Source organism: Musca domestica, unplaced genomic scaffold, assembly GCF_030504385.1.
Source record: "Musca domestica strain aabys unplaced genomic scaffold, Musca_domestica.polishedcontigs.V.1.1 8, whole genome shotgun sequence".
Lineage (NCBI taxonomy): Eukaryota > Metazoa > Arthropoda > Insecta > Diptera > Muscidae > Musca > Musca domestica.
Window position 1 is genome coordinate 5,707,107 of NW_026712409.1, and position 24,629 is coordinate 5,731,735.

The 24,629-nt window shown below is 33.7% G+C and overlaps 1 protein-coding gene across 1 annotated transcript in view; it reads left to right on the forward strand.

The window, feature by feature from the left end:
- Positions 1 to 20,543: 20,543 nt before the first annotated feature.
- Positions 20,544 to 24,629, forward strand: part of LOC101894838 (uncharacterized) — a 375,018-nt gene continuing 370,932 nt past the window's right edge. The window contains exon 1 of the mRNA XM_059130884.1: positions 20,544 to 22,741. The gene's annotated coding sequence lies outside the window, so the exon portion shown is untranslated. The remainder of the gene's footprint in view (positions 22,742 to 24,629) is intronic.

The following is a 24,629-nucleotide window of genomic DNA, read 5'->3' on the forward strand; positions in this document are numbered from 1 at the left end:
TTTCACCAACACAAGATCTTTTATAAAGATGTACGAGTTCAGAGAGATTTTTAATTTTTATTGAATGAAAGCAAAAAATGTTGGAAATAGCACAAAATTTTAGAATAAGTTTAGATTTGTTCGAATTGGTCACCTTTGGCACGAATTATGGCCTGACCAAATGTTGTTCTGCGGCATTTCGGTCCATTCCTGGCGAAGCGCTTGCTTGAGGTGATCAAAACTTTGGTATTTTTTAGTGCCAACCTTGATTTCCAAAATACTCCAGACACAATAGTCCAACGGATTGGTGTCCGGAGATTTTGAAGTGTGCGCTGGAAATGAAGCGAATAACCTCATTTTGTAACCACTCTTGGGTGGCACGTGCTGACTGCGATAGTGCTGAGTCCTGTTGAATGTCCAAGGCCTGCGGCCAAAATGTTTACGTGCCAAGGCTTTCATACACCCTCCAGAATATTTTCGCGATAATATTCGTCATTTATTCTGATGCTGATGCACCGGTCGATTAAAACGAGCGGAGAGCGACCATCGGCTGTTATGGCGGCCCACACCATCACCATGGCCGGCGCTTGAGTTCTGGTGGCCAACCAAAGGTGCACATTTTCATCCGACCTCTTTGGCAAGTAAACACGATAATTTTGTTTGTTTACAAACTGCTGGACAACGAATGTTTTCTCATCGGAGACGGAGAAAACCAAATTCGACAGATCCCCATTTTCGGCCACGCGAAATAACTCTTTAGCTCTTTTGAGTCTATTTTCTTTCTGTTGCGGTGCAAGTTCATGCCCTTTTTGGAATTTCAATGGCGTTACCCCGAGCTCATTTTTCAATATTTGCCGAATGGAATATTGCGATATGTTCAGCTCACGAGCCATTTTTCGTCCACTGCGACGCGGGTTTCGATCGAGCCGCTTCTTTACTTTTCGAACCATTTTTGCTGATGTTGCTGGTTTCTTCCGTCCACTTCCTTGACGTCGAGATTTATTCACATTTAAATGCTGAAGTGCTCTAACGATAGCCACTTGTGGTTTTCCAGCCAAATATAAAGAAATCACACTATCACGCTTGAATTCCATCACGAATAACTTTTTTCTAGGAAATTCTCACCAAAATGCTTTTGTAAGCTTGTAAACAATATAATGAGCTGTCACTGGAATAATTTTAATAGCTGTCGGACGATTGGCTTAGAAATGGCAACAGTCTCAAGTTGGTTGCAGTTTTTTCATATCACCCTGTAGGAGATATGCATGAATTATAAAAATAGGGTCCTTTCAAAGTTAGTACATATTTGGAGAATTTCTTCAATCAAGTAGGAATCTGCATAATAAAAACCTTGGCCTTATTTTAATTTTTTCACACTAGCTTCTAAATGTCGGTTATAAAATAAAACGAATTAAGTATTTATTTCTTCTTCATTGCCACAATTTTCTTTGAAATGCTGTTAACGTTCTTATTTCTTAGAATCACCTTCAATATTTAAGTCCAGGTCCATTTAAATGTCCTACAAATCTTTGCAACATGTCCTTTGGACCATCGAATGTCCTTATTCTTTGGTTGTTTATTAATGTTGGTTGTCATGTTTGTTATCGTTGTTGTTGTCGTATTTTTTTCGTTACATTTCCCACCAATTTGAGTAAATTTATTGTCGTCGTTGTTGCTGTTGTTATTGCCGATGTTGCTTCTGGTGTTGTTGGTCCACATGGTCCCAATGTCCATGTGCTCATGTAAGGCCACAAAAAATATGGGTACTCATGTTACTCTGGCGGTCGGCTGTCGGTTAATGTGAGAATTTCATTCACAACAATGCCACAAAGTTTTTGCTTTTTTTGTTTTTTTTTTTGTTTTATGGTGGTCGGGACACGTGACCAAGAGCCACACCGTTATATTCAAAGTTAAATTGGTTTTCGATTTTGTTTCTAGGTTTATGAAAAGGCCCAACAGAGAAAAAAAAATCGAAGCGAAACAAAATTTTGCTGGCATGGCCCAAAACATGCAGACGAAGGCAATTGGCGGAGGGGTGGTTGGTGCGATGGTGGTGATGCACGTTCGTGATATTTGTTTGGCTCATAAAGCGGTCAAAGCCATCACACTTGAGGTGTGTTTTAGGGATGCCAATTAAAGGTGTAGCCGAATATTTATTATGGAAAATAATTAGATATTGGCAGTCCAAAGGCTGTAACTCAATATGCGATATTGGGTTTGGTTACATATTCAATTCAATTGTTTATGACATAGATTATTGGCAACGATGGAAAACTACTTACCTTTGCTGTTGAAAACTTATGCTGGAAATCATCAATACCAAACCTGAAATGAAAAGAGGCACATCAAGATATTAGGCGTTGTTAAATTAAGAATATATGAAAAAAATTTAAAATGTCCATAACTTGAAATTTTGGAGGTTTTCTTATGCTTTTCCAAATATTATTTTTAAAGAGTAAAAATAGCATATTTTAAATATTTAACTCTTTAAATATGGACGTTACGCGATTTTAGCATGTTTTTTATTTAATATTTTAAAGAAGAACAAGTTAAAAAGTATCAGCCGGTTTTGCCGGCAGATGCATACCATCAACATTCGATTATTTGAATTTATTTTGACTTTTGTTATGATTATTCAAATTGTTGACCCTCTATGGAATAGGTTCCCAAGGAATAGGCCAATAATGTCAATTTTGTGTCGGACCTAAATAAATATAGTATAAATATTTCGACGCGCAAGTTTGGACTACATTGGTTACTTCCTTCACTTTATCGAACATTCGAACAATTATATTCAAATTTTGTGGGAAATCGTAAATTCCATATTCATCTCAGGTTTCTGGTTGAGGTAAATATTAGGATGTTGAAAAGAATCGCTGACTTGTTTCGCAAGTTATTGAGAATTGTAACCCTCTGTGGGTGAGGTACCAGAAGGGGTCCGCAGACATCTAACATCCTCACAACACATCTTGTGATAGCAAAAATTAATGAAAAGAAAAATGGATGTATATTTCACTATCATAGAGCGTTTTGTTGTTCAAAATATTGAACCCCATGTGGACGAGGTGCCAGAAGAAATAATCCGATCTCTAACATCTTTGTAACAAATCTTGTGTTGATATCAGTATTGAGATATACCAAGTCTGAATGGAATCGGATGTTAATTTCGCATCTTATGAGGTTCATGGACATTCAAAATTTTGACACTTTGTGGAGAGGTGCCAGAAGAAATTTTCCGATCTCTACCATCTTTATAACAGATATTCTGTTGATGATGATGTACCAAGTCTGAATGGAATCGGTTATTAATTTCGCTTTTTATGAGTTTCATGGATATTCATTATTTTGACCCTTTATGGGAGAGGTACCAAAAGGATTGTACCGATACATTCCATCATCACAACATGTCGCGTGTAGGTGGAAATAATGGGATGTGTGAGACATGAAGAGAACCGTATGCTTATTTCGGATTTTATAATCCTTCTCCGTTATTCAAAATTTTGACCCTTTGTGGGGAAGGTACCAGAAAGAGTGAACCGATATATTCCATCTTCATACCAGACCTTGGGTTAAAAAAAATATTTTGATGCGTGTAATTTGAAGATAATCGGATTCTTATTTCACATTTCATAAGAGTTATGATTATTCAAAATGTTGACCATTTCTGGGGGAGGTACTTCATGGTGTGAACCAATTTTGTAAATTTTCGCACCTGACCTAACACAGATGCAAATATTAGGATTTGCAAAGTGGGATTTTTTTTTGAAAATGTTGACCTTTTGTGGGTGGGGTACCAGAAGGCGTGGGACAATCGAACTCTTACGTCACATTTTATAAGAGTTTTAGTTATTCAAAATGGTGACCCTTTGTGGGGGAGGTATAGATAGTGGACCGATACTGTCCATTTTAGCACTTGGCCTAGCAAAGATGCATATATTAGGATTTGCAAAGTTGGAGAAAAATCGGATTATTTCTTCTCTTTTGGCACAATTAGATTATCCTTTCTCTTTATGTGGAGTAAAATATATTTTATTTTATTTTTATTTATTCATTTATTTTTTTTTTTTTTTTTGGAAATTTTCGACCTTTTTAGGGGAGGTACGAGGAGTAGGGAACCAATTTACTAAGTTTGGCTCAATTTAGATACTCCCTTCGAGAGTTATCTTTAGTATCAGCCAGCTAAACAGACATACGGACGGACGGACATCGCTAGATCGACTACAAATGTCCTGAAACGGATTTCGTCCAAAGAGACCTAGGGTCTAAAACCATTATTTCCATGAGCCACGTTTCGATCGTATCTAATGTTATATACCCTCTATACCCATATAGCTGAAGATATAAAAATGCTCCTTAAATATTGACATTTCGGGGCTTTTAGTATAATTTGGTAGCAGATTTTTAAGGAGAAAAAATAGCATATTTTAAAATGACCATAACTCCTCAAATATTGACAATTCGGGGATTTTAGCATCGTTTTTTTAAGGAAGAAAAATAGGTTTTTTTTAAATGACAATAACTCCTTAAATATCGACATTTTGGGGTTTTTAGCATCGCTTCGATAGCAGAAATCTAAAGAGGAAAAATAGCTTATTTTGAAACGATCATAACTTCTTAAATATGGACAGTCCGGGTTTTATCATCGTTCTGATCGCAGATATTTAAGGAGGAAAAATAGCCTATTTTAAAAGGCTCATAACTCCTAAAATATTGACATTCCGGGGCTTTTAGCATCGTTCTGGTCGCAGAATTTTAAGGAGGAAAAATAGTCTATTTTAAAATTACCATACCTCCCTAAACATTGACATTTCGGGGTTTTTAGCATCGTTTTGATTGCAGATATTTAAAGAAGAAAAATAACCTATTTTAAAATACTCATAACTCCCTTAATAATGGCATTTCGGGATTTTTAGCATCGTTTTGATCGAAGATATTTAAGGAGGAAAAATATCCTATTTTAAAATGACCATAACTCCTTAACTATTGACATTTCGGGGCTTTTAGCATCGTTTTGATTGCAGATATTTAAAGAAGAAAAATAACCTATTTTAAAATTACCATAACTCCCTAAGCATTGACATTTCGGGGTTTTTTAGTATCGTTGTGATCGAAAATATGTATGTGGGAAAAATATCCTATTTTAAAATGGCCATAACTCCCCAAACATTGATATTTCCGGGTTTTAGCAATTAATTGTTTTAGTTTTTAGAGAGGAAAATTTGCATATTTAAAAATGACCATAACTCCTGAAATATTGTAATTTCGGATTTTATTTTAAGATAAAGTCTATTTAATTTTTTTTATTTATTTTTTTTTTTTTTTTTTTTTTTAAGAGGAACAATAGCATATTTTAAGATGGCCATAATTTCTCAGGGCTTTTTAGCATGTTTTTACATTTGAGTTTTTAAAGGCAGTTTATAGACGATATTTAAAATTATGTCATTCTAGTATAATTCACAACCTTAACAACGTTTATAATTTCCCCTCAAAAATTTTAATTTATTTTACACTGTTCATAAAATTTAAAAATTGTTCAACTAAAAAAAAAAAACAACAAAACTTATAATGGCATCCCTTAATCCCTACTTGGACTATGACTATTACACTATACATATATACCAAAGTCGGTAAATGTAATGATGTGTTACAAAAGCTTTGTACAAAAACTTTTCATGCATCGAATCGAATTTGGATTTATTTTCAGCCAACCATTCATCCCTCCCTTTTTTGCAAACATTCCTCATAGTTTGCCACCGAAAAAAAACTGCAAGTTATCAAACAAATTTTGTTTAATTTCAGCAATTATATATATACATATTTATATATACACATACAAGCACCCATCACAAAGAAAACACACCCTCGGACACACATGTATCCATCACATTGTTGGCGGTGCCTAAAGTTGTAATCCCACTCTCTCACTCTCCCTCCATCTCTTCCTGACTCCCCGACTTGAAGGGCCGGCCGCCAGTTGAATATCCAAAGCAAGTGGAAATTGCCAAAACAAGAAATACAACAAACACAACACATCACAACAACGAATTAAAAATATCACAAGCGGCATCTGTTAGCTGGGTTTCTAGTTTATTGGGTTAAACTAAAAAAGGACAAAAAACGAAAATTTCAAAAATAAAACACGAGGAGGAAGACTGTTTGGTGCTCAACTAAACTGAACACGGCTACTGGTCGTACGGAAGCCGCCGGTTCCCAGTACTGCTAATAGTACAATTTGTGTACTAAATATTTTATTTTCAGTATTTTATAGTTTGTTGCTGTTGCCGTTGTTGCTTTTGGTGTTTTTGTTGTTGCTGTGATTTTGTTCTGCAAAAAGAAAAGTTTTCTTTTTGGCTTAAATGGTCTTTAGTTCTTGTTGTGAGATATGCTTTTATGTTTTGTTTTTAGTATTAAAACTATACTTTTATTATTTTTTTTTAGTTTTTGTTGGCTAAATGCTATTTTGTTTTCAATAGATGCGGGGGAGGAGGATTTGTATTAGATGAACTATATTTGAATTTGACCGACATGGGATATATTGTTTTGAATTTGAAACTTCAAACGTGTTCATATTTTAGACACCCTACGTTAGGTGTATTAAAAAGAGGAATAAATTGTTTGCAAATTGTTTTCAAGTTTCAAGGCTGAAACATCCTCTGTATTCGACGGATTTACTTGTCGGTATGGCGACAGATATACAGGGTGATATAAAAAACTGCAAAAAAAGTCAAACGCCATAATTTTTACATTTTTTTTTAATTTCTAAAAAAATGTCGGAAATAGCATCAAATTTTAGACTATGTTTAGATTTGTTCGAATTGGTCACCTTTGGCACGAATTATGGCCTTAAAACGTCACACGCTGCCCGAATGTTGCTCTGCAGTATTTTGGCACATTCCTGGCGAAGCGCTTGCTTGATGTGATCGACCCATTGTTACACTTTTTTAGTGCCAACCTTGTTTTCCAAAATACTGCTGACACAATAGTCCAATGGATTGGTATCCGGAGATTTTGGTGGCCATTGTTCGCTGGAAATAAAGCGAGGAACTTCATTTTGTAACCATTTTTGGGTGGCGCGTGCTGAGTCATGTTGGAATGTCCAAGGTCTGCGGCCAAAATGTTTGCGTGCCCAAGGCCTTAATACACCCTCCAAAATATTTTCGCGACTATATTCGGCATTTATTCTGAGACCACGGTCAATTAATACAAGCGGAGAGCGACCAGCATCTGTTATGGCGGCCCATGCCATCACCATGGCCGACGCTTGAGTTCTGGTGGCCAACCGAAGGTGCACATTTTCAACTGACCTCTTTAGCAAATAAACATGGTCATTTTGATTGTTAACAAACTGCTGAATAACGAATGTTTTCTCATCGTAGAAAACCAAATTCAGCAGTTCACCACTTTCGGCCAAACGAAGCAACTCTTTAGCTCTTTTGAGTCTATTTTCTTTCTGTTGCGGTGTAAGATATGTTTCAGCTCACGAGCTATTTTTCGGCGACGCGGGTTTCGATCAAGTCGCTTTTTACTTTTCGAACCAATTCTACTGATGTTGCTGTTTTCTTCCGTCCACATCCTTGACGTCGGGCTACGCTACCAGTATCACGGTAATGAGAGATGGTACGAGACACAAAAGAGTTATTCACATTTAAATGCTGGTGTGCTCTAACGATAGCCACTTGTGGTTTTCCAGCCGAATATGAAGAAATCACACTATTACGCTTGAATTCCATCACGAATTATTTTTTTCTAGAAAATTTTCATGTCCGTCAAGTAAAATTTATATTTAATTAGCAAAGACACAAACCAAGTTGATTTTTTCTCCTTCTAACCCAGAGAAAAATTAAAGGTAAATTAAGTTATATTAGTGTTGATCAAGTTTCTTTTTGACTATAAGGTCCACATATTCGGAAAGTACTCCTCGAGATCTTTCATTTATGCCCAGCCTCGACACCGCTTCATTTTTAGTTTCTGTTCTGTGGACCCTTTTATCTGCAATTTCCCTAAAATTGAGCGATGATTCTTCAGAAAATTCCAAAGTCTGAAATTCTTTTTGACTATAATGTCCATATATTTGGAAAGTACTCCTGGAGACCTTTCATTTGTGCCCAGCATCGACACCGCTCCATTGTTAAATATGTTATTCTGGATTTAAATGTAGAGGTGAGGGTTTCAAACTCTTTCAGTGAACATTTTAATTAATTATTTAGCGATTTCATTGTAAATTTGAAATTTGTACGGAAAGTTTTGAAATTTGATCAAAACTAATATTGCTTAATTTACCTTTAATTTTTCTCTACCCCCTATCTCTCTCTCTCTCTCTCTCTTTATTAACCCCTTGTGAACCGGAGAAAAAATCACCTTGATTTGAATCTTTGCTAATAAAATTTAAATTTATCTTGACGGACATAAAATTTTCTCCAAAATGCCTTTGTACGCATGTAAACAATATAATGAGCTGCGACTGGAATAATTTTAAGAGCTGTTGGACGAGTGACTTAGAAATGACAGCAGGTTGCAGGTTTTTCATCTCACCCTGTATAATTGAATTCCGAGGTTCCCGTATATAGCGCTTTATTAGACCGAAATGACACATTTTTAACCAATAATTCTTGAGAGCATGTTAAGCTCTCTAAAAAGATTCAACGATCCATATAATTTCCATTATTAAACTTTCAAAACCTCGATATATATACCTTCTATTATAAGCTCTACTTTCATAGTTAACCATTCACCAAATAGAGTGGATGTATAGATTTGGATGTTGTTGCTGATCGAGTGGTGTATTACAAGAAGTTGTGAGCTGATATGGCCCAATTTGTTTTAAATTTGGCAATAATATTATTGTGTGGTAGGTAATAGCCAAGTCGGATACTTCCTCTTGAAAGTTATCCTGTACACTTGTCAGACAGATGGGCCGGCGAACATGCCTTGATCGACATCAAATATCCGGAAACCTTTCTTTCGATGATACACATTTTGGCTGTATCAGCTGAACTATTTCGCCCGAAGCCATAACACTGAGGGTATACAAATTTATACTGATTCAAACTAGTGTCCTCCCTCCAAGCAGGTCATATGTATGCCACAGGAATAAGGCTCCACAGGATCGGATTGTGAACATTATACGTTAATTTTTCCTTTTTTTATCATCTTTAGCCTCATATGAGAGTGATAGTGAGTACAACTCTCTGATGTCATAGTCCAGACACACATACACATATACTAAAATAAATCCAAAATTCCCACACACACGCATATACCGGACAAAATAAAGTTATTTATGTACGGGAAAAGAGTAAAACTATGACCGCAACTACGATACAACTGTGTGACCAGCACGAATCATACAACGATGATAGTGATGATGATCACCATCATTATGATTATGCTACTGATGACGTTGTTCGGTTTTATTTGTTACAAATTGTTTCAATTAGAAAAGTTTTTGTTCATGCTGTCAATGTTGTTGCTACTGTTTCAATTCGCTTTCGAATCATGCTGCACCATCCAGTTTTGTGTTGTGTGTACGTATGTATGATGCCTGTAGTTGCAATACGACCACTTTGAAAAAGCAAAGTTTTTTTTTTGAAAATGTTAGCTACATTTAGACCACATTGTAATGTTTGACGAATTCTATTATTTAAATGTTACAATCTGTTATTTGACGGTTTGTTCGTTATCAGTTTGCAACCCACATTTAAAGTTGATACTTTACTATGTTTCAAATTGACAGCAAAGATACACTTTTGAAATTCGAGACCAAAGTCGGCTTCAGGGACAGATTCATATTTTGATAATAATAATAAGATTCCATAATTAGCAAAAGTCAGAATGTTTTAAGGAATAAATTTCGGATTTCCCATACCAGAGGTAAAACACACTGCGATCCCCTAACGCTTAATTTAAACAATTTTCATTAGAAAATGAGGCTTAAATTGTCAAAATATCGAATATCAGGAGATAAAAATATATGGGGACTATTAATCATTTGTCAGAAAATTCCTACGTCTGAGATTATTTTTGCCTATAAAGTCCATATATTCGGAAAGTGCTCCTCGAGATCTTTTACCAGCCAGCCTCAAAACCGCTTCATTCTTAGTGTCTGCTCAGAGAACCATTTTATCTGCAATCTCCCTAAAGTGAGTGATCATTGGTCAGAAAATTCGAAAAATTCCTAAATCTAAAACTCATTTTGCCCATATTGGCCCATGTACAGGGTGAGATGAAAAAAACTGAAACCAACTTCAGTCTTCTGTCATTTCTAAGCCACTCGTCCGACAGCTGTTAAAATTATTCGAGTGATAGCTCATTATATTATTTACAAGCTTACAAATGCATTTTGGTGAGAATTTTTCAGAAAAAAAGTTAATAGTGATGGAATTCAAGCGTAATAATGTGATTTCTTTATATTTGGCTGGAAAACCACCAGAGGCTAGCGTTAGAGCATCCCAGCATTTATATGTGAATAAATCTTTTGTGTCTCGTACCATAGTTCGTTACTGTGATACCGGTAGCGTAGCCTGACGCCAAGAAAGTGGACGGAAGAAAACAGCAACATCAGCAGAAAAGAGCTAAAGAGTTGCTTCGCTTGGCCGAAAGTGGTGAACTGCCGAATTTGGTTTTTTTCCGATGAGAAAACATTCGTTGTCCAGCTGTTTGTAAACAAACAAATTAATCGTGTTTTCTTGCCAAAGAGGTCAGCTAAAAATGTGCAACTTCGGTTGGCCACCAGAACTCAAGCGCCGGCCATGGTGGTGGTGTGGGCAGGCATAACAGCCGATAGTCGCTCTCCGATCTTATTAATCGACAGTGGCATCAGAATAAATGCCGAATATTATCACGAAAATATTCTGGAGGGTATATTAAAGCCTTGGACACGCAAACACATCGGCCGCAGACCTTGGACATTCCAACAGAACTCAGCACGCGCCACTCAAGAATGGTTACAAAATGAAGTTCCTCGCTTCATTTCCAGCGCACAATGGGTACCAAAATCTGCGGATACGAATCCGTTGGACTATTGTGTCTGGAGTATTTTGGAAAGCAAGGTTGCACTAAAAAATACCAACCAATATCGATCACCTCAAGCAAGTGCTTCGCCGGGAATGGGCCAAAATACCGCAGAGCAACATTCTGGCAGCGTATGACGGTTTCATTGGCCGTTTTTAGGCCATAATTCGTGCCAAAGGTGACCAATTCGAACAACTTCTTCGAACTTATTCTAAAATTTGATGCTATTTCCTTCATTCAATAAAATTAAAAAAAAAATATAGCGTTTGGCTTTGTTGCAGTTTTTTGTACCTCACCTTGTATTCCTCGAGACCTTCCATTCAATAAAATTTAAAAAAATTGTAAAAATTATGGCGTTTTACTTTTCATTTGTTCCCCAGCCTTTACACCGCTCCATTTTTATATCGTATATTCTGGGTTTCAATGTAGAGTTAAGGGTTTCAAACTTCTTCAGCGTAATTTTTAATTAAAATGTTATTTAATTATTGTTATTATTTAATTAAAGTGTTATTTATTTAGCGAGTTCTTTGTAAATTTGCAATTTGTACGGAACATTTTGAAATTTGATAAAAAAAAATAAAATTAATTAAAATACCTTTATTTTTTCTCTGGTTTACTACATCCCCCTCTCTCTTCATTAACCCTTTCTGAACCGGAGAAAAAATTACATTGGTTTGTGTCTTTGTTACTTAAATTTAAATTTATCTTGACGAACATTATTGGCTGTATCTTAATTTTACAAAGGGCAAAGCAATTATGCTGATGGCGGAGGAGAACTTTTAGAAAATATATTTATGATAATTTGAAAAAAAAAAAATAACTATTTCAAAGTGGCACCATGATGCCATCAAACCCTCATATTCCCATATACATGTGGGTACATAAGTATCTATTGCATTCATATTAAATTGTCCAGTAATTGAAATTTATTTGTTTTAATTTAAAATTAAATAAACGATCAATGATTGTTATGACCACACTTTTTTTGTTGTTGTTGAAGCGGCAAATTTAATTACAATACGGATGATAGCGGCTGAATTTATGGAGTCATGAATTTTAGTTATTTTTACGCATGGCTGTTAAGCGTTTTTTTTTTTGTTTATTTTCATTGTATTAATGCCGCGATAATCTTAAATACCGTACAACTTTAAATTTGTTGCTATTGTATTAATTAATTTATTGCTTTTATTTATGATTATTTCCCTGTATCAATTTAAGAGTAATTAGCAGATTTAACTAAAAATGTGGGGGAAATTTTCTCTTTACTGTTAACTAACACAAACTCACCACGGGAGAAACTGTTAACTCTACGCACTGCTAAATGTTGTTTACATAGACACTGTTATAAACAGCAACTCATGCCTTGCCTCGACTGTTATGTTACAGAATACGTATAACACTTATGTTACTTTAACATTTCTCTTATACTCTTGCCATGGTTAACATTTCTAACTGACCTATCCACATGTGTCATGTTATTACAACTTTATGGACATGTTGGGTAAAACATCTCTGTTAAAAAGTAAGTCAAATCATAATGAACGTTTAGTTGAGACAGTCTGCCGTCTGTTGTGGCCGGATAGCTAAATTTAGTAAACATTGTCATATGTGTGTGTATGCGTGTGTGTGTTTAGTGGGGCAAATACTGTTTGACGTTTGTCTAAAAACACGAATGAATGAATCTTGAGTCCCCACTATGCCACGAAAACAAATGTTATTAAATGCGATTTAGGATATTTTTATGATATTATGGTGGCATGGATATATAATTAATAATTATGAAAAATAGGTCCAGTTGGTAAATCGGCATATAGAAACGTGGCGACATATTAAATACAGGAAAAGTACTCTTGTTTAGAATTCATGGTGCCCATAAATTCGCAGTATCCCCTTCTTTATGTTGATGGATTCAGATTTAATTTGTCCTCTACAAGATAAAGGACATGCTGAACTTAATTTTTTTCACTGAAAGAGGGAATGGATAATAAATTATGATTTTGCCTTGACGCGTATTGAAATTGTCTAACTATGGAAGTTTCCTTAGTTCGCCCTTCTGTATCTGCGGAAGCATTGGACTTTAACCCAACATGGCACGGCAATATGGGGCCAGTCTCTCCGGTACAAAACAGTCAAAAAATCAAAAGACAAGGAAATTCAGGACTATGTCAAAACTTACTTTTTAAAATGTAATACATCGGTGCATACCATCTGCTACCTTCCCAAAATATGGCAACAGTTTTAAATATCAGAACCCCTTTGCTTGTAAAGGGACATTTTTGTCAAACTTAGGTGCATCTCTACTGGTAAATCCCCAAAAAAGAAACACTTATGTCATACAATGAGAATATGGTCCTTGATTTTACTTAATATTTATTTCTGAAATTCAAACAAACAGAAAAACTTCTATGTTCGACCGTGCCGAATTTTTAATAACTTTAGCTTTTAATAAATAAAAAAATAAAATTTAAAAAAATTGTGAATGCAGTTAAAATCATCAAAATACCGAACATAGGGAGGTACCATTATATGGGGGCTATACCAAAACGTGGACCGACATGGCCCATTTACGAACTGCCTACTGGTAAACTATGTATGTATACAAAATTTTAGCCTTCTATCTCAATTCGTTCAAAATTTAGTGTGATTATAACAAACAGACGGAAATCGCTATATCGTCTTAGAATTTTACGCTGATCCAGTATATTTATATATTGTAGGGTCTATTATGAATATTTCGAGCAGTTACAAACGGAATGACGAAGCTAATATACCATCCATAGAATGGTGGAGGATATAAAAATAATGTACCCTCTATAGTATGGTGGAGGGTATAAAAAGAGTTGGTATGGGAATATTGGTTTTCTTCTCCTAGGATCTTTTCACCAAACAAAAAGTGATATAAATTTTCCAAACATCCACCATCACATTTTTATCAAATTCAGATCAATTGCCCCAAAGGAAAACATTTTTTTTATATTGAAGACCTATTAGAAGCCCTTTGTTCTCCATTTACAACAAATCTTTCAATTTTTCTTAAAAAGTAGACTATAGAATTATCCAAAGATGAGAGACTTAATAATTTTTATAGATAGAAGATTTTCTAGGTATCTAGAATAAGAAGTTCTGTAAGATTTTCTATCGATAAAATACATTCATCTTCCAAGTCCAATTAGACTCTCTCTGAAGATATGTTATAACATTCATTAATCTTAAATTATATTCCAAAAGCTCATACAGAAGATCCAAATAATTTTATTAATAGCAATAGATTTGATTTTAATGGGCAAAAAGGAAAAAAATGAACACAAAACTTACTTAGGATTTCTCTATTTCACTTTTCTCACACATGAAAACAAATGCATAACTCACATAATTTCGCATTGTCACTGAGAGGGAGAGAGAGCGCGCAAAAGACTTTAGCAACGACGTTGACGCATACAGCGGCAGAGACAAAATAAGAACAAACTGCGCAACACAACAAACGCCCGAATGAACACAAAATTATTGACAAAAAACGGCAATTAATATCACAAAATTTAATCACATTCACTATTTAACACAATATTTATAAGGAATTAAACTTTTTATACATAAATTAGTGTAAAACTACCGAAATATTGCGACGCGTACCCGGCCGAAATGCAAGAACATCCGATTGCAATGAGAAAACGAAATAAACTGAATCAAAACAAAAGGACAGGGTTACCAATACGAAATTAAGAAGACATTAAGAGGGTTGAATGAAAAGTAAATAAACAGAAATGGAAATAAAATTGAAGGAATATTTGAATAGAATAATTCATATGTTACAGGGTATAACATGATAAATTTAATAAAAAGAAATTATTGTAATTTTTCATCTCTCACAACTCAAAAAAATAGTTTAACATTTCATAAAGCATTTATAATCTGCATCTATCCATCTGAGATCTAATTTAACCAGCATGGAGCTCAAATTTCGAGCAATAAATATGTTTATACATAGATGGGAAAAAATGAAAGAGAATTTTTAAATAACTTTCTTATTTAATCATTTTTAAATAAAAGCTTAATCAAAGTTTATCCAAAGACGTATTAATAGAAACAATTATTGAAATTTTTATATAATTTCAATCGCAACAGAGAATAAGAGAGATCATATAAAACCAATTGTTGATCCACATTTTGGGCGAAGAAATATTTGGTATTTCCAACGTATCAGTTAGATTTCATAGTCATTCAATTTTTTATTGTTAAATATTTGTCAAGATCAAGAATTGAGTTCAATTTTGGCAGGGGATATTTACTTTTTTTGCGTAATATTTTAAGCTATGTATTCTCCTCCCTTTTATTTCCGCCATTTGCAATTAGCATTGGCCCAAATAACGCATGTTTTTTTTTGGATTTTTGAAGGACATATCGATATTTTGTATTCTTGTTGTTTTTGATTTGATAGCATGAGGCTCAGGCTTAAATTTAGCTTTAGCTTAAACAAATAGCTTTAAGCTAAACCATTGCCTATATAAGGTCGGACAAGAAGGCTACTTTTGACAATAAACCAGCACTATTGTGATTTGATCCTCTTCGAATTTCAAATTACAATATGCCTTTTGATTGCAAACTTAGTAGTTAGATGGGTTTACTGGCCGAACTTATATATGCCATGGGAAGAAAATTCTATACCACAAACGCCAATTGTTTAATAATGTGTGTTGAAAATCAGTTGCATAATGCTTTAAACTTCGATGATTCTTGGTGTCTTGCCAACTTTTTAAAAAGTCAAATATCCAAAATTAATTTCTGAATATGGCTTTACTTTTCAACTTTAGTAATTCGCATTTTCATGGCAAAAAAAAAAAAATAAATAAAAATAAAGATAATTTAATTAGCTAAATGGAAGCTTTATTTTTCATCTTTAGTAATACACATTCCCATAGCAAAAATAATAATAATAAAAATAATTTAATTTGCTAAATTGACAACTTTATTATTTTTTACATTTTCCTTGACTTATTTTCAGATAAAATAACTTTCTAAATTATATAGCTTATGACGATTGACATATTTTACACAAATAATAAATCATGTCTTATATTCGGCGTTCTCTGGATTGTAAAAGCAGAAATATATGACATATCTGATCACTTAATAAAACTATTTCATAGTTCTTAGTTGTTTAGTAGTACTCAAATGACGTTTTATTTAAATTTCATCTTTGAGGATCGATATATAAGAAAAAACGCTGAAAAAGTGCTGCAAAAAATTTGTTGTAGTGAAATTAAGGCCAAATCGAGGGCAATGTCGAATGAAACTCATCTATCAGGGTTATGGAGAAACAAGGCGATATGTTTTTCATGTTTTTCCTAGCTGCAGCAAAATTACCTTTTACAAAAACTAATTCTTTCTAAAATCAAGTTTACATTAAAGTGAGACTCATTTCATCCGTTCCCACTACAAGTGGCGCTCGTAACTAGAAAATCCACATAAATAATTACTACAATCCCATACTTCCCTAATTGTCTTTACACATCACATAATTTTTCAAATCATATCTTCTTGGCAACTCTACTCGTTCTCCGTGCTTAGTTTTTGCGTATTATCTTTGCAACAAGTTGTGCATTTTAAGTCGGAGTTTCGGTCGAGTTTCTAATTGTTTTTTATTTGTTTAATTCATTGAAACGGTTGCGATTTAGTTAATAAATATTGTGGAAGTTAATAACAAACATTTTGTTAATGATTTTATTCATAAAAGTCTACTTTTATTTATTTGTTGTGTTGTTCATTATCTGTTGGTTGCAGTTCTCTGCCGACGTCATTGTGGCGCAGCAAGTTTACATTTAAAAGAGTAATAAGGAAATATCCTTTATTTGTTATTTAAAAAGTGAAGTGAAATGTGAAGTGTTTTAGAAAATTCAATTATTAAGTGCATCTATAATTTTGCTTTTGCATCAACTTTGTGAAATTTCTGTATTTGCTTTGTTATTCTATACGTTTGCGTGCGTTTGTTTGTTATCTCAGTCAACGTCGACGTTGGATCTCTCGGATTGGATTTCTCTCTCTCACAGCTCAAAGGCTCTCAATGATTTTGCTGAGCTTTGGTGACAATACAATTGTAATGGACATTCAAGGTATCGAAGGTGAGTCAAATTGAACTGATTTAATTAAAAGTTATGAAAATAAGTTAAAGCGTCACTTTATTGGAAAAGAAGAATCTTTAAATAAACATCAATAGTGATATCTATAAATAAATAAATAATTAGGACAAAAATATGTCACGTGATAACAGTTTAAGTCCGTGTCCACAAGTATGTCTTTGAAGGGATGGAGTCGATTTGGTTCAAACTTACCACATTTAAAATTTCTAAATTTCAGTTAATTCACAAATGGGTTACATAAGATAGTTAAGGTATAGCCCATCTAATGCCTCATAAATGATTGATATTTTTGAAAATTCTTTACTAGTTTTAACAACTAGTTTATACAAACTAAATTGGAAAATATCAATCGATTTGCCGACAAAATTTGTACCCTGACCAGTTAGAAAATACCTATGATCCTACTTATACCTATGACAGTTACCAAGTATATATGTTCTGTTCCAGAACTGAACTTTTTACTACGATAACAGACTTTCCCTTCATGATATCGAAAAAAAAATTACAGAACCAGTAGATTCTTAGAAGTTCTGGATCAGAGCATATAGTAACCAGGAACCGACAAAGGCATAGAAGTATAAACATAGGAAAACACAGAGTCAAAAAAAAAACGTCTTTGGAATCGATCAGTTCTTCTCTTCTGTCGTTATTTGTTTAATTCTACGTTACGTATAGAATTTCTTAGAACATTTTCGTAATCGATTATATAGGCGAGGGTACTTAATCAGCCTGGCATCATGGCTAGGTCAAATTACAAGGGGAAACGACTGCAGGATTCAAGTGCGTCTTTGGTAACCCTATCTGATTGTAAGAAAATATGTCATGCTGAAGTACATGCCCCCAACTCAACTTAATTTTGTGAAACACATTAACGTGTTCAAAAATCCATTTTCGCACCTGACTTATTAAAATGGGCCGTAGTCCTGGACTACAAACGCCATACAAGTGTTTAAACATTTTTTTTTTTTTTTTTTTGGAGAAGTTCCAGAAATGGGAAACTGTTACATCCCAATTTCCTCACTTGATCTTATATAGACAGATGTATTAGGAAGTGCGAATCAGGTACTAGACTCTCAGTATAAGATAGCACTTATTTTTTACAAAATTAAGTGAAAGTACGTGAAATAGTTTAATATTATGTATCTTTGCACCCGAAATAAGCATAATAGAAGTACACGAGCTACTTCGCTTTTTATAATATATATGTGTGGGTGGGGTACCAGAAGGGGTTGGAAGATATTTATCATCTGCACAACAGACCTTGCTTTAGAAAAAATGTTTGGATGTCTAAAATTTTAACAGAGTTGGGAGTTTATACCGCGTTTTGTTTTTCAAAATTTTTGAATCCTTTGTGGGGGAAGTACCGGAATGAGTGCTCCGATATGTCCCATATGCACAGCATATCTTATGATAGTAAAAATATTAGCATGTGTGAAATTTTAAGAGAATCCAATACTAATTTCATATTTTATAATTGTTTTGGTTATTCAAATTTTTGATCCTTTGTAGGGGAGGTACAAGAAGGAATGGTCCTATCTCTACCATTTTTATAACAGATTTTGTGTTGATAGAAATATTGAGATGTGTCAAATCTGAATGGAATCAGATGTTAATTTTATGAGCTTCCTGGATATTGAAAATGTTGACCCTTTGTGGGGGAGTTACCGAAATGAGTGAACAGATATATTCCATCTTAACACCAGACCTTGGGTTAATAAAAAATATTGTTATATGTGTAATTCGAAGTCAATCGGGTACGTACATCACATTTTATAAGAGTTAGAATTTTCAAAAATGTTGATCCTTTGTGGGGGAGGTACTTGATGGAGTGGACCTATATTGTCCAATTTTGCACCTGACCTAGCACTGATGCAAATACTAGGATTTGCAAAGTTGGATTATACATTCTCTTTCTGTGCAGTAAAATATTTTTTGGTTGAAAATTTCGTCATTTTGTGGGGAGGTACCAGAAGGATAGACAGATATTGCTCATCTCCGAGCTCGATCTAAGATTGACAAAAATATTACGATGCATCAAGTTTGGACAAAATCGAATACTCCCTAGGAGAGTTATCGTTCACACCTGCCAGGCAGACAGGCAAATGTCCAGATTTGGCTCAAAGATACCTAAGGTCTAAAACTAACTAAGATCTAAACTAACTAGCTATATGACTGAGGGTATTAAAATATTCGCGGCTGAATGAAAATTGTCGATTGTTTCACACAAAAAAAATATGACTTATGCAAGGTCCTATAATTGTGACCTATAAGCTGCTTAAAAATTCGCAAAATATTTAACTTTCACCTCCCACAACATTAGGCTTCTATTCTGACCCTAGCCCTAACTTCATGCAATATTTCGTGATAGGACCATAATTGTGTAGCGGGATTACATATTAACATGGACCAGTGAAAAGATGAACGGACGAACACACATAGATAGATCTACTCACCTCCGCGAGACAGGAAGATCCACATAGTGATGAAGTGTGAAAAAAGAATTAATAAAAATTTCCTTAAGAAAATAATAAATTGGAAAAAAATCTTGGAATAACAGTTGAAATGTAAAAGATAGAATGTGCAAATTACCAGTGAAATGTTTAGAATACTTTTAGAAAAAAATGAAGTTTTCAAACTCTATTACTAGCATAAAATCGAATTATTAATCCCAATTGGCGTTTGGGAAACTTGAATTCACATATCCCGACAAGATAAATATTTTCTAGTTTATTTTAAAAATATATTGAAGTTTGTGTTAAGGAATTTGATTTAAAATATCCTTTTTAACTCTAAACAGCTGATATGTCAATAATACGAACCTTCGCAGGATGTCAAAAGTAATAATGATTACAAATGTTAAGGAATTTTTGATTGTTTTCAGGTCAATAACTCTTATACAACCTCCAACAAGCAATACTAAACTGTTATAATTAACAGAGAAACATTTTAATAGAGAATAAGCGAAAGAGAGAGAGAGAGAGAGTAATAATCAAAGAGGCTAATTCTAACATTCTGTGTTGACAAAATAACCGCTATACAAAGTAAATATTAACAGAGCCAGTGACTTTTTGAGAGCCACCCTTTGTCTGTGTGTGTGTGGGTCTCCCTTTGTGAGTGGAGAGCACGACTCATGAATGGGATTTACTCACGCAATCACTTAAACTGTTAACAATTCTAAATGCCTTCTGGCAAAACAAGACGATGTTTAGCAGAAAACATACAAAACAGCCAACCAACCAGCCAGGCAGGGAAGGCAAACATCAACAGCACTGGCAGTCAACCTGAAAAACAGGGCCATTAACAGCGCCCAACGACAACGAAGTGTGGAGAGCAACGAATTCTGATAAGAATTTGAGACACGAATACAACAGAACCAACAGCAGCCGCCTCTGCTTGGGCTTGGGCTGACTAGCAGTCTGTGTGCAGAGAATGTGTAATAACGACAAATACGAACAGCAGTAGTGTTATCCTGTGAGTCGTGAATTAAGCACGCGTTTCCAGTAATGTGCGGTAGTTTTGCGGGCGACTTTTTTACTTGGAGTCCGCACAATTTGACAGTGTAAACAGAATATTTGGAGAAAAAAAATATAATTCATGCAAAAGCAAAATAAGGAAAAAAGTAATAAAACGAATTCCTTGAGTCTAAAAATGGAAAATTATTTTTAAATGGAAATTACATAAAAAAGAATAGGAAAATTGTTGTGGAAAATATGTCCTAAAAATTTCAAAGGTGAAAATTACTTCCAAAACAAGTTGAAAAATTACATTACGAAAAAGTTACATTGCGATCTAAGAATAAATATCATAATAAACCAGCGGCCTCAAAAAGTCAGTTTTGGCCATTGTTAAGCTAAAATAAAACTTACTTTGCCAACTTACCTTTGCAAAACATAATTAAAAATAGCTCTTATTTACTTTGAGAGTTTCTGCAACGGCTGTGTTGTTGCTGCGGTTCGTTTGTGTGGTTTTTTGCCTTCTCATTACAACGACAGCATCCTGTGTGTGTGTGCCATAGCCACCTACTCCTACCATCTTCATCACCTTAGCCAGACTGTGCCAGCCAGCCAACCAAGCAGCTAGTCATGATGATACAGCTGTTCTGGAATATGTGGTCTCTATAAATTAAGGCATACTTCTAGGCTGCCATATGTGTGTTCTATGCAACTCGTATTTATGTGTGTTTATGGGTAAACAGAACAAGTGTGCGGTTAATGCAACTGTTGTTGTTATTGTTGTTCACCCACTTCTTGTGTGTCTATCTCTCTCCATATTTCTGGCTGAGTGAACAAATAAATTTCGCAAAATAAAAAAAAAAACGAAAAAAGTGAAACAAAACAAAACTTTGCAAGGTGAAAGTATTGTGTCTCAGGTGTGATGAAGTGTAATGGTGGCCTGTAAAAGAAAATCTGGATATGGATATAAATTACCACACTTTCGCACGCTATAATGTGGTGGTAGAAAAGTGAAAACTGTTTTGTACAAGGCTGAGACAAAGAATGCAGTTGTAGATAAATGAAGCATACTTTTGGGATGTTCTAAATAAAGAAATAATCTAAAAATAAAGAAAGTGAAAAAAGAGAAGGCTGCGTAGGAAAATAGTAGAATAAAATATTTTTTTTAAATTTCATATAAAAACAAAGCATACTTTTAGAATGATCTGAAATAAAATCAGTGTTTAGAGGAAAATAGTCTGGAAATATTTAAAATAAATTTAATGAATTAAATGGAATTAAGCCGAACTATTTTTGCAACAACAATAAATTCAAATAATAAAAAAGATCTTTAGACAGATCATGATCAGATCATATAAAGTGAAAAAGCATAAAACAGCTTTATGGAAAAAATTATACTGAGATTGAAATAAATAAAAAATGAAAAATTTTTGATGAAGAAATGGAAAATATTGACATAAAATCTTGAAAAAAGTTTTATTTAAAAAAAATGATTTCTTAAAGTGGATATATTATAATTATGGCATACTTTTAGGCTGAATCTGAAACAAAAATTGAAATATTGCAACATAAAGTGGAAGTATTATAATCACAACATACTTTCAGGCTGAATATGAAAACAAAAATACCAATTTGGAAATAAAAATAATTGGAATAATTGAAAAAATATCGGAAAGTATATTTTAAAAATATATAAAAATTGTTTCATAAATATTTTGCAAGTCAAAGTTTTTTAATAAATAACTTCACGAAACAAACAAACATAATCAAATACCAATTTTTTAACAACTTCAACAAACAAGCCACCCACGTTTCTTTAAATAAATCACTCACGCGAAAAAAGTGTTTAACAAAAATTTAATAAACCAAACCAATTTGTTTATATTCTGCAAGGAAAAAAAGTTATTTTTTTGCCATCATCATTAAGTCAGAAAACTCCTCTCTTTCGACTCCACTCTTTGTGGACCAACCAACTTTAAACTTTTCCCCGGATCAATAAAGAAATTATGCAAATTTAGTCATTCATTGGACATGTCGAACAAAAAGTCCATAACACAACAAGCAGAGAAGTTGTAACACGCAACAACCACGCAACCCCACAAAGAAGGACAACAATATAGCGGAACACCAAAAAAAAAGTAATACAAGGAAGGCCAACAAATAGAAGTAAGTAAAACAACAACAGAAGACAACAAAAACTTTGTTTACTTTTCATCTTTGTAGTAGTTGTTGTAATATTTTTTTGTTACAAAACAGATTAAAAGTTTATTTAAAGTAAAAGTAACAGCAAGACGACGAACAAAACACAAAACTTTTGTTTTCGTTTTTTTTGAAGAATTCCTAAACGTGACAACATGAAGCTCTAAACGAATTTTGTTTACCCTTTGCAACTTGGCCGGATAGGTGGTAGTAGGCATTGGGAATTCCGAGGAAAGCTTTGCCATAAAATAAAATAAACTTTTTTAAGAGGCTTGCATTAGCAAACTTCTAAGAATGGTCTTAATACTTTAAAGTAATTTATTTCGTTTTGCTGATGGTTTTTTGTTTCATGGGACACTTTTTTTTTTTTTTTGGTTTCTCATTTGGGACATAACGAGAGAATTGAATTTCTTAAATAATATAAGGCATTGTTGAATGTCTTTAAGAAAATGAGCAAGTAAATGGAGATTTTACCGGAGATAGAGTACTATTTTCTAATCCATTTTATAAATATATTGGGGAATAGTATTTCGTAATGCAATTACTTTACCCTGGGGGATTAAAAATTTTTCGATGTTTTTGTTTTCCATTTGAAAATGATTGGATTGAATAAACAAAATGTTAAACAAAAAAGTAAAGGGATTAGAACAAACTCTATTTCAACCTTTATATCTTTTCGAGTATTTTTAAGGTATTGAGAGAAGAAAGTTCATTTTTATTTTAAAAAATCCCAATAGAAGCTAAATATTTGCTGCATAAGATGTACTTAAAATTGTAAAAGTTTAAAGAAAGAAATGTGAAATTTTCACCAAAAACTTATCAGCAGGACAGGTAAAACTCCAGAAGAGTTTTGTCTTTCAAAAAAAAAAAAAAAAAAAATAATAATAATAATAATAAATAAATAAATAAAAAAATAAATAAATAATAAATAAAAATAAATAAATAATAAATAAAAATAAATAAATAAAATAATAATAATAATAATTTTGAGAACAGTGTTTGGTTGGTTGTTCAGGGTTACCGTAGTAATTCGTTGTTGCAAATTAGTTTGGCATAATTCCATTATTGTTTTTTTTATAAAAACAAGGTTTGTTTGTTAAAGGAGAAAAGTTTTAATGTTTACCATTGGGTAAGGCAGGAAACATCTAGGTTTCGGAAAGAGTCACCAATCCTCATAACTTCCCTTGGTTTTTGTCTGAGGGTATTCTCCCCAGGAGTTATGACTCCTCTGACGATAAACTTTTTTCTCCTCAATAATGAACATGTTCATCTCTCTAATAATAATTTTTATTTAATTTCTTATATTTATACCCTCCGCCATAGTATGGAGGGTATATTAAGTTTGTCATTTCGTTTGTAACACCTGGAAATATACATTTTATACGCGACAAAATATATATGTTCTTAATCAGCATAAAATTCTATGTCGATTTATACGTCCCTCCATCTGCCCGCCCGTCTGTCCGTATGTGGAAATCACTCTAGCTTCCGAACAAAATGAAGTAGGTTGATGAAATTGTACTCCTATGTATATTATGTCTGCAGGACTGTTGGTATTGAAAATGGGCCATTTAGGTCCACATCTTGGTATAGCCCATGTAACGGTACCTCCCAATATTCGGTACTTTGATGCTTTTAGCGACATTCTTCACCGGAATTGTTTTAAATTTGGTATTTAAAGTTCGCAAGCGATACTACAGCCTATCGCAGAAAATTGTCTGTGCAGGTCTTCGAATAGACCACCCCCCTAATATAATGGTACCTCCCTATAACCTCCATATAGCGTAAGTTCCAAATTTTATGGATTTTGAGGATTGTGCATGGTAGAGAATATAAACAGTTTGGCCCAGCAATA